Source organism: Diceros bicornis, chromosome 2, assembly GCF_020826845.1.
Source record: "Diceros bicornis minor isolate mBicDic1 chromosome 2, mDicBic1.mat.cur, whole genome shotgun sequence".
Taxonomy (NCBI): domain Eukaryota; kingdom Metazoa; phylum Chordata; class Mammalia; order Perissodactyla; family Rhinocerotidae; genus Diceros; species Diceros bicornis.
In genome coordinates, this window is record NC_080741.1 from 47863335 (window position 1) to 47875498 (window position 12164).

The following is a 12164-nucleotide window of genomic DNA, read 5'->3' on the forward strand; positions in this document are numbered from 1 at the left end:
AGTGAGAGCCCTGTGGCCTGGTAAGGGCTGGGAAAGCTTCTTTAAAGAGAAGGGATTTGAGGTGGATCAGCTGTTGGTGGAGGAGAGGGAACTGAGCTCCAAGCTCCAGGAACACACAGGCAAAGCTTGGCCGTTGGCAGATGTGTAGCTGGTTGGGGGAGCCCCTGGGGAGGAAGGACGAGGCTGGATCATGAGGAACTGAGACAGCTTTGCTCATCAAACCTGAGAGCAAAACAGGGACCCCTGGTTGGGGTTGCAGAAGGCTCATTCCATGGCCTAAGCATGACCTGGAAAAGAGACCAACAACAGTCAGATGGAGCAAGGAGGCCTCCACTTGGTTGAGGCACCGGGGATGGGAAGGAGGGGTGTATTTTCACAGCATTTGGGATGAGAGTCAGCAGAACATTGGGTGGATTTGGCTTGGAGGTGAAGGGCAGAGAGGAGTCAGAGAGGGCCTCCAGGCTTCAAGCGTGCAGATGGGAGATGGCCTAAAAGAGACCTTAGGCATGGAAGGAGCAAGAGGTTTAAGTCAAAACAGGAGGGGTTGGTGGAAGAGGAAGGGTTGGTTTTGTGAGCTTCAATGCAGCCTTACGTAGAGGGACTCTGGGCTGCCTCTCATTGGCCTCCCTGCCCTCAGAGCAGTCATTCCCATCCCAGCTCGAGTAATGAGGCATCTCCAGGAGGTTCTGAAACACTAGATTTATGAATGCATGAGCCTGAGGTCCAGGAACACCTTAGGTCAGACATGAGATCCAGGCGAGGACTGATTACATAGTTAATGACAATCCAGAGCTTTATAAGCACTGAGTAAAGAGGCCTCAAAGAGGTGAGAGGAGCCCTAATGACTGAGTTTCTGCCTGCTCGGGACAAACTACTGTTCAAGTATGTCTTTCTATGTAACCATCAATAGGCAAAGGGGAGAATGGACACATTCACTTGCAAGCAGGCTGCCTCGAACTTTATGCGACAGGAAAGTACAATTTACCAACCTCCGCGTTTCAGGCTGAGTGTGGGGGCTTTGGACACACCTTCCTGATGCATTCTCCAGACAAATTGTGCCCAACACACGGGATTTATTCATGTCAAATGGAGAGTGATGATTTGTTTTTTGCGGTTGCTACTTTTGTTATTTTGTACATGCCTGAGATTGTTTTGAATGTAGGGTTAGCTAAGAGCATTGTAGCAAAGATTAGGTGAGGAAACATAAAGGAGTGAGAATCCTCAGGAGATTAAGGTGTCAGAATAATAAGAGGTGCTGCTGATTTCTCTCAAGCTCTGAAACACAAAACTTGAGGGCTGTGGCTGTCAACAGGAAGCCACTGGAAGAGCCTTTTCTTTGGCTCTTCAGGTTGTTGAGAGTGCATCAGGAGCATATGACCCCAGCGCTGGGGCAATTCAAAGACATTTTGATATCTTTGGGTGGATACACATGTATACATATATATGATATTCTTATGTACATAGAAAGTTACAAATTGCTTAAAGGAAAATATGCATCTAATAAAAACCACCCTCTAAAATAATGGCTTGTATTCTTGTTCTTTCAGTCAAGCGTACATTTAGAGAACAGCACATAAAATGGTGAGAGTGTTTTATAAGTAGCCATTCTGGAAAATTTCACACACAAACACACACATTGAAAATCGTATTTCTTTTTAAGTATATTTAAAAGTTGACCCTCTCCTTGGGTCAAATTGCCAGAATAATTCATATTTAATGATGCTGCCTCTAGGGGTGGAGTTTCTGAGAAATTGACCCTGAAAACTTTTAAATTTCAAATTTAATTCTACTCCTCAAGCAAAAGAATTGACACGTTTAAAAAAAAAAAGATCGATGTGTGTTCAAGCATATGTCAGGTGTCCATGTTTGAAAATGAAGAAGATAGGTAATGTCAGGGCCTGGTGATTGATCTGCAGTCCTGAGTTGCAGACACATGATGTATGAGGATGAGGTAGGTTGCTATAACGGTTGCTTTTCTTTCACTTAAAATCCCTCCCCAAAACTGGGCTGTAATTGGAATGATGACAATGGTGCCCATTTGGATTTCTGTGCACATGTCTCTTATCCTCGGAGAGAATAGGCACTCCGGGTAGAGGTGACCTGTCTGGGTCACGTTCACAGTTTGGAACACGCTGGTTTTCAGCCTGCCGTGCTCTCACCACCCAGAGCCGGCTACCGTCCTGCCTGCAGGTCCCTGAAATGAGGACAGCTGGAGCTGGCTCTTAGGACAGCTTCTCCCTAACAATACTTGAAGGGCTGCCTTCCTTCCATCTCTTAGGCCAAAGGAGGCATGAGCCAAGGAAGGATGGGAGGGGCTGGCGTTACAGCAAAGGGAAGGGTCAAGGAGGAGGAGGCCTGTCCCATACGATGAAAGCAGCTGCCATGGGCAGGTCGGAAGACGTCGATTTTTACGGCTGATATACATGCACTTCGTATCCTCTTCCATCTTAATGAATCTATCCAACGTTAGCATGAAGAAAAAGCTACCTGGGTGTCTGCAGCCTTTCCAGGCGCATCCCCATCATCTCCCCATGCCCATTCCTTCACTCATTTCCTGGACACTCCATTCCCACCTCCTCTCTGCCCCACCTCTTAGACTGACAAACAAATTTGAACTCATCGTGACCTTCAGGTTCTGACTCCATTCACCATCCCCTGGGGAAGGTACCCTGCTGCCTCAGCTGGAGGCCCCTGTCAAGGAGGGCATTGCCTACTTTCCATGCATGGGTCAAGTTAAAGGAAAGGTGAAGGTCCTTAGCAGGGAAGAATGATGTGCAAATTCATAAATTAGGATTCTGTTTACACTTGTATTCCAAAGGTTCTTAGTTTAAAAAGCTCTGATTAAATTAAAATGCATTGGCAGTTCCGCTGCTGTGGTTAAATTTACAAGTCAATTATTTTCTATCTAAGGGAAAGACAGACTCCCAAACATGAACATCAACTTTCAAGTGTTAACCCTTCCAATGAAGGTATAAGACTTACCAGAAGCTACCCTGGAGGCTAGAAGTGAAGATGTGAGCCGGAGAACAAGTCGTGGACTCTCTAACTGCTCTTGCTCATGGTTTATTAACATACTCACATACTCGCAGTCAGGGTGTGTGGAGAGCTTCCAGGGATGAGGGCGGATAAAAGAGGCAAAAACAGGAAAGCATTTCCGTAGTATTTTTGCTTTTAAGTAAAATTCACTATAAAAGTCTTGCTTGTATTTTTCCAAAACATAGTCAAATTTTAATATTTTATATTATATATATGTCATAATTGTGCCAAATTTCCCATTTTTCCTTCATAATTTTCTATGAGCATTTTTACAAGTTTTATGTTTGGCTCCGTTCTGTTACTACATTAATTTGATTATAAGTTCTGTGTCATTGTGATTCTATCATGTTTCAGCAACTTATTTTTGTTTCTTTTTCTTAAGGTGGTAACTAGTTTCTTAAAGAAGTCACATAAACGTCTTTTTCAAACTAGATTCAACAGAAAGGCCTTCAAAGCCAAGAACATTGGGCTACACTGCCCCCCCGTGGTCACTTTAGCAAACCAACGGGGCATCTCGCAGCCGTCTTGACTGCAGAGAGTGTAGACAGGGGGCATTCTAACATTCAGCTGTTTGCTGTTTGTCTCTGCTGGCACCGTGCCCATGGTGGACAGGAAGTATTTCCACAGCAGCTCAGGGCAGGTGATGCACAGCTCACTCTTGTTTCTGAAGAACAAGAAGAGCATCAGTGGAGGACACAGGCTGATGCCTGTGGTAAAATGAAGGTCCCAGCTACTGAGCGCCAGTCTCTGCAGATCCCCAAACTCACGACCTTACAACAAAGTCAGCAAAATGTTTTTGTGACAAAGCATGTTTCACAGTCCATAAAACACCACAAGCCCCTGCTACGTGTCTCTCTTGTATATCCAACAATGGTTGCAGGTACCAAGCGTTTGAAGCAAACAAATACGATCGGGATTTAGGTGGGTTTTTTTTTTATTCACACTTGCTCCATTATTGTTATCACCTGGTTTGGGTGACGCTCGTGGTGTCATATAATTTGCAAACGGAAAGGTTGTTGAGGATCAGTCAAGCTAACCCCCTCAACCGACGCACAAAGAGCTGAGCCCACCCGCAGCCCCAGGATTCTGATGCAGTAGGTCTGGGGTGGGCCAGAGCATTGCAGGGGTCCATGCGCACGTGGTCTTTCCCCAGCACACATGGGTAGCCAGCTATGAGCCATGGAGGAGGGCAGGTGGGAGCAGTTCCAACTCCCTTCAGCATTGGCACCCATGTTAATCAGGGAGAACTGGGCCTAGAATTCTTGCGGGCCATGCTCCTGGACCTGGCCTCATCTTAGCTGCAGGTTGGAGTCGCCTGGGGAGTTTTACAAATAGTGACACCTGAGTCCCACCCCAGCAATTCTGATTTGATCGGTCTGCAATGTGGCCTGTGGTTTTGACTTTTAGAAGCTCCTGGTGATTCTAAGTGTAGCCAAGTTTGAAAACCACTGCTTAAAGCCCATCAAACTGAGAGCCTGCCCGAGCGAGGGCTGCAGTCTGAGGAAGATCCTGCCTGGCTGGAAGTGGGCGGACCGCAGGGCAGGGAGAGTCTGGATTCGGCTCCTTGATTTTATAACAGAACACTAACTCTGTCTTCCTGCAAGCTGGTTTTTAAAGCATAGGAATCTAAACTTAACTGGCAATGTAAAATATCTGTATTTGAAGCTCCAAGTATTTCACTTTCATTTCTGGTTTTGAGTTATGCTTTGACCCATCCATTCCAAGTGAAAAGTAAATGAAAGTGGGATGTCTGGTGCCCAAGCTGAGCTTGGCGGCTTCAACTTCCAGAGAGAACCAGTCTCTCATGTAGAAAAGGTCTGTTTGAGATATTTACAAGTGAATGTAGACTTTGCTTATGTTGGTGAAAGAATTCTCCCCCGACCATTTCCTCGTCCCTCCAGTGAGCCATCCCATCAACTATGTCCAGTAAAGCAGTATCCCTGAAGAACTGGAAAACTCTGGAAGGCTGTGTCAGCCGTGAGTGAGGCAATGATAATTCTGTGGAGAAAGCAACAAAGTTAGTTTTAAAACAGCAGTAGTCCATATTTACTCTAAAATGCCTCTCCTTGGGTTTTTTTTCCTTAGCTAATATTCTTCAAAAATCCCTTTTAAGAACATTATGATTTTTTTTAGCATTTAATCAAGTCTGGACTCTCCGTTGATTGGTTTACTCACTGGTTCCCGCAGAATAGAAAGCAGAGCCTAGTAGACAAAAGAGCAGGGATTTAAAAGTCTAACTGACTTGAGTTCCAGCCTTGAGGCTGTGGGAGCTTGGGGAAGTGACTTAAAGTCTCTGGATCTCAGGTTCCTTTCCTGTAATTTGGGATACTATTAGTATCTATCTGCCAGAGTTATGTTAGGATACAGTGTCTAGACCAGCACCGTCCAGTAGAATTTTCTGTAATGATGGAAATGCTCTGTTTCTGCACCATCCAATACAGTGGCCACCAGACTAGTGTGAAATGTGGCTAATGTGACTGTGGAATTAGATTTTTAACTTTAATTTAATTTTAATATGGCCAATGGCTATATTAATGGACAGTGCAAGTCTGGCATACAATAGATATTCAATAAATATCAGTATAACTTGGACCATGGCATCAGGGATTTCTTGTTTAAATTCCTAGGCAAGTTACTTAATGTTTCTAAGCCTCAGTTTCCTCATCTGTAATAGGGGGCTAATAATAATACCTATCTCATAGGTTTGCTCCGGGGATTAAATGAGAAATCGCATGGTGAGTGTTTAAAGCAGTGCCTGGCACAGAGAAGTTCTCGTAACCATGAGCTCCTTTCCCAGTAACAGCTAGTTCCTCTTTAGATTAGGACTGCACTCCCCCAGAGAATGCCCTTCAACATCGTGGCAATCCAGCTCACTTTCTGCAGTGGAACAGAAGCCCTGCAGAGCTGAAAGGGCTATTCGGGTGTGAAATCAAACACCATGGATTCAGAGTAATAGATGGCAAGGGCTCCCAACTTTGTGGCGATTGTGTTCAATCCATTTGACCTCAGGTAGCTCCTTTGGAAAGACTTTCGAGGGTAATTAACCTGATAATGTAATTCTGGCCAGATGCAGACACTATAGCTCAAAGCAAAGTGGGAGATCTCTGGTGGCAGGCCAACTCCCCACCCCTCCGTCTGGACTCTGACAGAAGCTCACACACAAGGAGAAAGAAAGTAAGAATTAATTTACTAAGAATTAGATATGCACTGTGGCTGGCCTGGTGGCGTAGCGGTTAAGTGTGCGTGCTCTGCTTCGGCAGCCCGGAGTTCGCAGGATCGGATCCCGGGCGGGCACCAACACACCGCTTGTCAAGCCACGCTGTGCCGGCGTCCCATATAAAGTAGAGGAAGATGGGCATGGATGTTAGCCCAGGGCCAGTCTTCCTCAGCAAAAAAAAAAAAAAAAAAGAGGAGGATTGGCAGACGTTAGCACAGGGCTGATCTTCCTCACAAAAAAAAAAAAAAAGAAAAATTAGATAAGTACTAAATATCCAACAAGAAGCTCCGGCAAAGTCCCCTGGGCAGACGTGGGCGGACGTGGCTTGAGTAGGAAGGAGATGGGGTTTCTTACCATCCCCTTCGATCTGATCTGGGACCCTCGCCCTCAGGTGTGCCTGTGGAAAGGGGAGCAATCAGTAGACCCCAAGCCCACTCTCCTCTTATGGAGGCTGGGCAGTCACAAGTGGGAGAAGAATGGGAAGTGACCCTGTCAGCCCTCCCCTGAGAGGGAGAGGGAACGTGGGAAGAGGTTCTGCCCTTCTTCCAGCCAAAGCAGAAACCTGGGGAGAGGGGAAGTTGGGGGCGGTCTCCCTAGTACAGTTCAGTTGTGTATTAACCATTTGCAGTTCAACATTCAGCATTCATTCAACAAACATTTATGGAGGGCCTATTCTCTGCAAGACACAAAACCATGCCATGAAAGAGAGTCCCTGTCCTCATGAGATTCATTATTTAGAGAGACAGGCAGGCAAATAAAGTTACACTGGAGTTTGTTAAGCGTTCTTTGAATGAGGTAGAGCGAGGCATGGTCCAGGTGCCTAAAGGGGCACAGCAAAGATGAGTTAGATGGATGATAGATGGACAGATAGATAGATATAGATGGATAGAGAGATAGATGTCAGAGAGAGAGAGAAATGGAGAGACTGTGATTGTGGGTGAGTGTGGGCATTCCCCCGAGGGAGATCTGAGCAGAGGCCAGTACAAAGGGAGGACAGGACCAGGAAGTGTCCCCTCCAGCCTTCCCCTGGGCAACACTCTGCCCTCCCTGTGAGCAGGAGCAAAGCACAGGGTGACGCGGAGCAGGAGGTCTCTCTAACACAGTACCCAAGTGCATTAGCTATTTATGATTCCACCCTCCCCTGTGACTCATCAATTCAACATTTATGGAGTGCCTACTGTGTGCAACGTCTAAGTCCCGCTGTCAAGTATGGATTTTATCCTGCAGGCTGCAGGAAACCCCAGATGGTGTTAGACATGATCAGCTTTGCTTTTGAGAAAAAGTCTTCTATCCAAAGGAAAAAAGGAGAGACTCAGAGAAGGAGCAGGCATCACAACCTCCCTCCTGCCGTGCCGCGTGTGCCCAGGCCTGCAGAGGGCAGAGGCAGTGGAGGCAGAGAGGGCCAGGATCCCATGGGCCCCAGGGAATGAGGTTCCACACAGCAGAGTTTTCCAGACACCTGAAGCTCACGGCTTTTAAGGTCGGTGTTTTATTGCGACCATTTTGCAAAGAAAGGCTGTCCACAACCCACTGCTTGGCTCTATTCCTCCTTCTATAGACTACACTGAATAGAATGTGCTTATTCCTCATTGTCCCAGCAACACTGCCCTGAGCTGGGGTCATCATGGGGTGCGGAGAAGCCTGCGCCTGCAGGCAAGGCACCAGGCACTCTTTGAATTCTCAGGTCTTGTTTTATAATTCCCCCTCTCCCCGCTTGCTTTCAGTTCGTAGATACCAAAGGGAAGAAGTAAAAATTCTCCTTCCCACCCCTGTCGGCAGTGACCCAGGTTCCCTTCCTAGAAGCAATTAATTTACCAGTTTCTTATCCTCAGGAGACATGTCCTGCATGTATAAGCAAATTCACATCCATATCTTGATCTCCTATTTTCACAAATGCTAGTACTGTATACCATACCTTGGGTTTTTTCACTTTATGATCTTGGGCAAATTGCTTAAGCTCTCCATGCATCACTTTATCTGTGAAATGGGATAATAATACCAACCTCATAGATTGTTCCAAGGAGTTGTGGGGGAATAGGGAGAATCCTCCTGTGCCCCTTCCCTTAAGGTTCTTATGGCTGGCCAAATAATTAACAAGACAGGTTAGCAGGAGAAAATAATACCAAGTTTAATAACATGTATACATGGGAGAAAGCGGGGACACTGCGTTTCTCAACACAATAGCAGAAATTCTCGTCTTAAATACCATGTTCAGCCAAAGGAGGATGTTGGGGGTGGGGGGAGTCAGTTACAGGAGATTACCACTAAAGCACTGTAAACAAGAGTAAGATTATTATGCAGATTTAAGGCCTCACTTTCCACATTGATAAGTTTCTAGAAATGAGGTCATCCCCCCTCTTCCCAATGCAGAGAGGGAGATACCTTTACAAATGCAGATTTCCCTTATAAATGTAAATGTTTGTCTGGCAACTCCTCACGGGGCCATCCAGAGAATGTGGCCAGAGAGACAGAACTTCTGATAAGATGGGCTTGTTGGTGCCTTTCCTATTGTAACATCTATTTTACATTATATTACAGCGATCAGATAGAAGATCTGTTCCAGGGAGGAGTTACTATGTCAAATTCTTTAGGCAGTTAGTGGGGGAGGTCAAATGTCCGTCAGAGAAAACAATCAAGGTAAAGAGATAGATTTCAGGGTGGCCAAATCTTGATGTCCCACAGAGTAAATGAATTAATGTACTAACTGGCATATGGCAATATGTGACATGTATTACCTGTAACATGACAACCACTCAGTGAATTTATCTATTATTGTGGTTATTGTTATTTGCCACGCAGAAAGATTTTATTTTTATGCAGTTGAACGTAACTTTTTCTTTGGTTTCTGGGATTTTCAGCATGTTTAGAAAAGCCTTCCCCACTCTGAGACTGTAAATTTCTGCCATTTTTTCTTCTAAGCTTCTATGGTTTCATTTTTTATAACCTGTATTATTCTCTGGAATTTATCTTGGAGTATGAAGGAAGTGGGAATTCAGGATTTTTTTCCCCAGATGGCACACAGTCATCCCAAGACCATTTATTAAATAATTTCTTACTAACTTAAAATGCCGTCTCTATACTATTTTAAACCACCATGGTGTCTGGCTCTATTTCTATACTTTCATCTATAGAAATGACTGCATCCCAGGTGCCACTTAACACATTTCTCTGTGTCCTGTATTTTCTTTGAACTGCCAGATGGTGTCTGGAGGCTGGGTCAGGTGCAGGTGTGATTCCTGGTGAGACCTCTCGAAGGTGGGGGAGTCCTTCCACACAGGGGGCACTGTCGTTACGGTGGTGTGAACTTCCATCAGTGGGTTCAAGGGCAGTCAGCCTTTGATGACCATTTGATACCGGCTCAATACAAGGTTGGCATAAGGGTAGCCATATTGTAGAGAAGAAACCATATTGTAACTTAGAACGACCTCTGATTAACTCTGGATTTCATGGCCCCTCCAAGCTGCTAAAAGTTGATAACTTTGTTCTTTTGAGTTCCTTAGGAATGTGATGACCCCTGGGCAGAGAGTCTATGCTGACAGCCATCATCAATGACAACTGAAAGATCAGGGTATAGGGCGTTGCTCCAGTCTCTGATGCATATCAAGTAAAACAAAGGACTGCCAAGAACTAAGACCAGATGAATGCCCCCACCCTGAGACTAGATGCCTCCACTCAGTAATCAGATGGATGTCCCCACCCAGGGACCCGATGCCTCCCCTACTTGGAGACCAGCCCTCTATATAACTGGCCTGTAGTCTTTATCCTGTAAGACGGTTCTTTGAGACATTAGTTGGCCATCTTCCCCCTTGCTAGCAAGCTGTAATAAACTGCCCTTTCTTTTCCACCCTCTTGCCTCTTGACGATTGGCTTTTGTCTCACCACGAGCAGATTGTGCCCTTTGGGCGGTAACAGAAATCTGGTGACTCTGGTGGGACGTTAAGTCCTGCTCGAGGCCTGCCAACCTCGGACTAGCCACCTGTCGGGTAAGTCCCTAGTGGCTGCCGAGGCTCTCTTTGTCTCAGGGATCTGCCCTACCTGCTCTCCCATGCCAACGCTGGCTGCCTCCCAACACTCCCTATGGTAGAAAGAAAAACGGCTACTTCTGGTGGGTCGATGGGCTCACATCTGGAACTTTCCTTCATTTCCATCTGGAGTCCCCTCTTTGAGAAGGGGGGACCATCTGCCTAATAGGGTGCCCTACCAGAGTGGAAGAGTGATAGGATTTTACCCGGAATCTAGGAACCAGCTCAATGGTGTCTGTTTTGTCTGTGTCTGTATAGAGCTCCAGGATCAGAAGTCTTTTGGGTTAGGGTGAGTGACCTCGTTGAAATGCGCTTGTACCTAAAATTGTCTAATATCTCACCAGGATACTGGGTTAGACCCTCACTGATGAGATTTGGTCGCTGGGTTAAAGTCCCAAGTAGAGGCTGCACTGATGAGATTTGGTTTCTGGGTTAAAGTCCCAAGGCTAGGATTGTGGGAGGCAATATAAAGGTTACAGCCTCTGGGGCACTCAAAAGGATTGGATTAGAGACCCAAGCTCTCGGTTAGAGTCCTAGAATATCGGATTTTGGTGTCTGTTCATGTTTGTCTATGTCTGACTGTTTTATTGGTTAAAATTGGTTGCTTGGGGACTGAGTTTCTCGGTGACTGTAACCAACTGCCTTTTAGACTAATCTTGTGAGGGTCTTCTGACTCCGAAGAAAAGAAGCACTGTTCTCTCTGGTCCTTCGGGATGTTCCCAGGTGACTGGGGACTTTACAGAGGTGTCAGGGTGTCTGCCCATGACGTACAACGGCCTCATAGGGACCCTTCCTGAAGAACGTATCTTACTGGGCCCTCATTGTTAGTGGTGAGGCCATCGGTGGCAGCAGCTCGTCCAGGGCTTATATCACCTGAACTTTGTGGGTGCCAGGACATGTAAGGGAAAGAGCTGACCCCTTGATTATTCTTGGGGGAGCTGCTCCCACTGGCTCACTATCAGACCTTGCTTGTTATAGCCACCTTGGGAAAAGCCCCCTAAAATGGAGATAGCTGTAAACAGCTGGCAAGATAACCCAGGATAATTTAAAGTCACAGTGGCCATTTGGGGCTCCTTTTGAGCTTTCTAACCAAGAAACAAATAAATCTTTAAAGAGTCGTAGTCTCCACCCCTGGGAGCTCCCCTCTTGTTTCTAGGCCTGATCACCTCGGCGACCCCAGGTGAGGTGCCCTCTCTTGACGTTCTGGTATCTGATTTCTGTTAATCTGTTTGGGCACCTGGAGTGATTCCAGGTTGGCCCGTGGGTCAGTCCTTTGACTGACGAGGTTGCAGCTTCTGGTTTCAGAGAGTCTGTGTTCCACCCCTAGGAGCTCTCCTCTGGCTGGTTTGAGAGTCTGAGCTCTACCTCTGGGAGCTCTCATTTGGTTTTGGGGCACCTGGAGTGATTCCAGGTTGCCCCTGGGTCAGTCATTTGACTGACAATCTGGAACCCTGTTTTATCTCCTGTCAAGAACGTGTTAAGTATTTTAGGCACCTACTGAGTCAGTTATTGCGACAAGAGACCTGTAATTTATTCTGTAAACTGTCCTGCCAGGGTTGTGTGCCCCAGCACTGGAACTGTTGTTTGTGTGACCCTTATCTTGATAATCCTTGGGAAGAGGCCATGAGGGTGAGGCCTGATCACCTCCTTCCCTTCTTTGTCTGTCTCGTTCGTCCCCTCCTCTGTTGTCACCAAGTCGGGGTTAAGTCAGGCTGGACCTGAGCAGAACCTGGACCTTCTGTAAAATTGGAAACCTTTGCCAGAGACTTAACTCTCAACCCCGGCGTTGGGAGCCCCGGCCTCCAGCCCACTCCAGGCTTTTGCCTCTTGCCTCCCTGGCTTGCCTTGTGCTGGCTCAGGGACTAAGTGCCCAGGCTGAGTGGGACTTG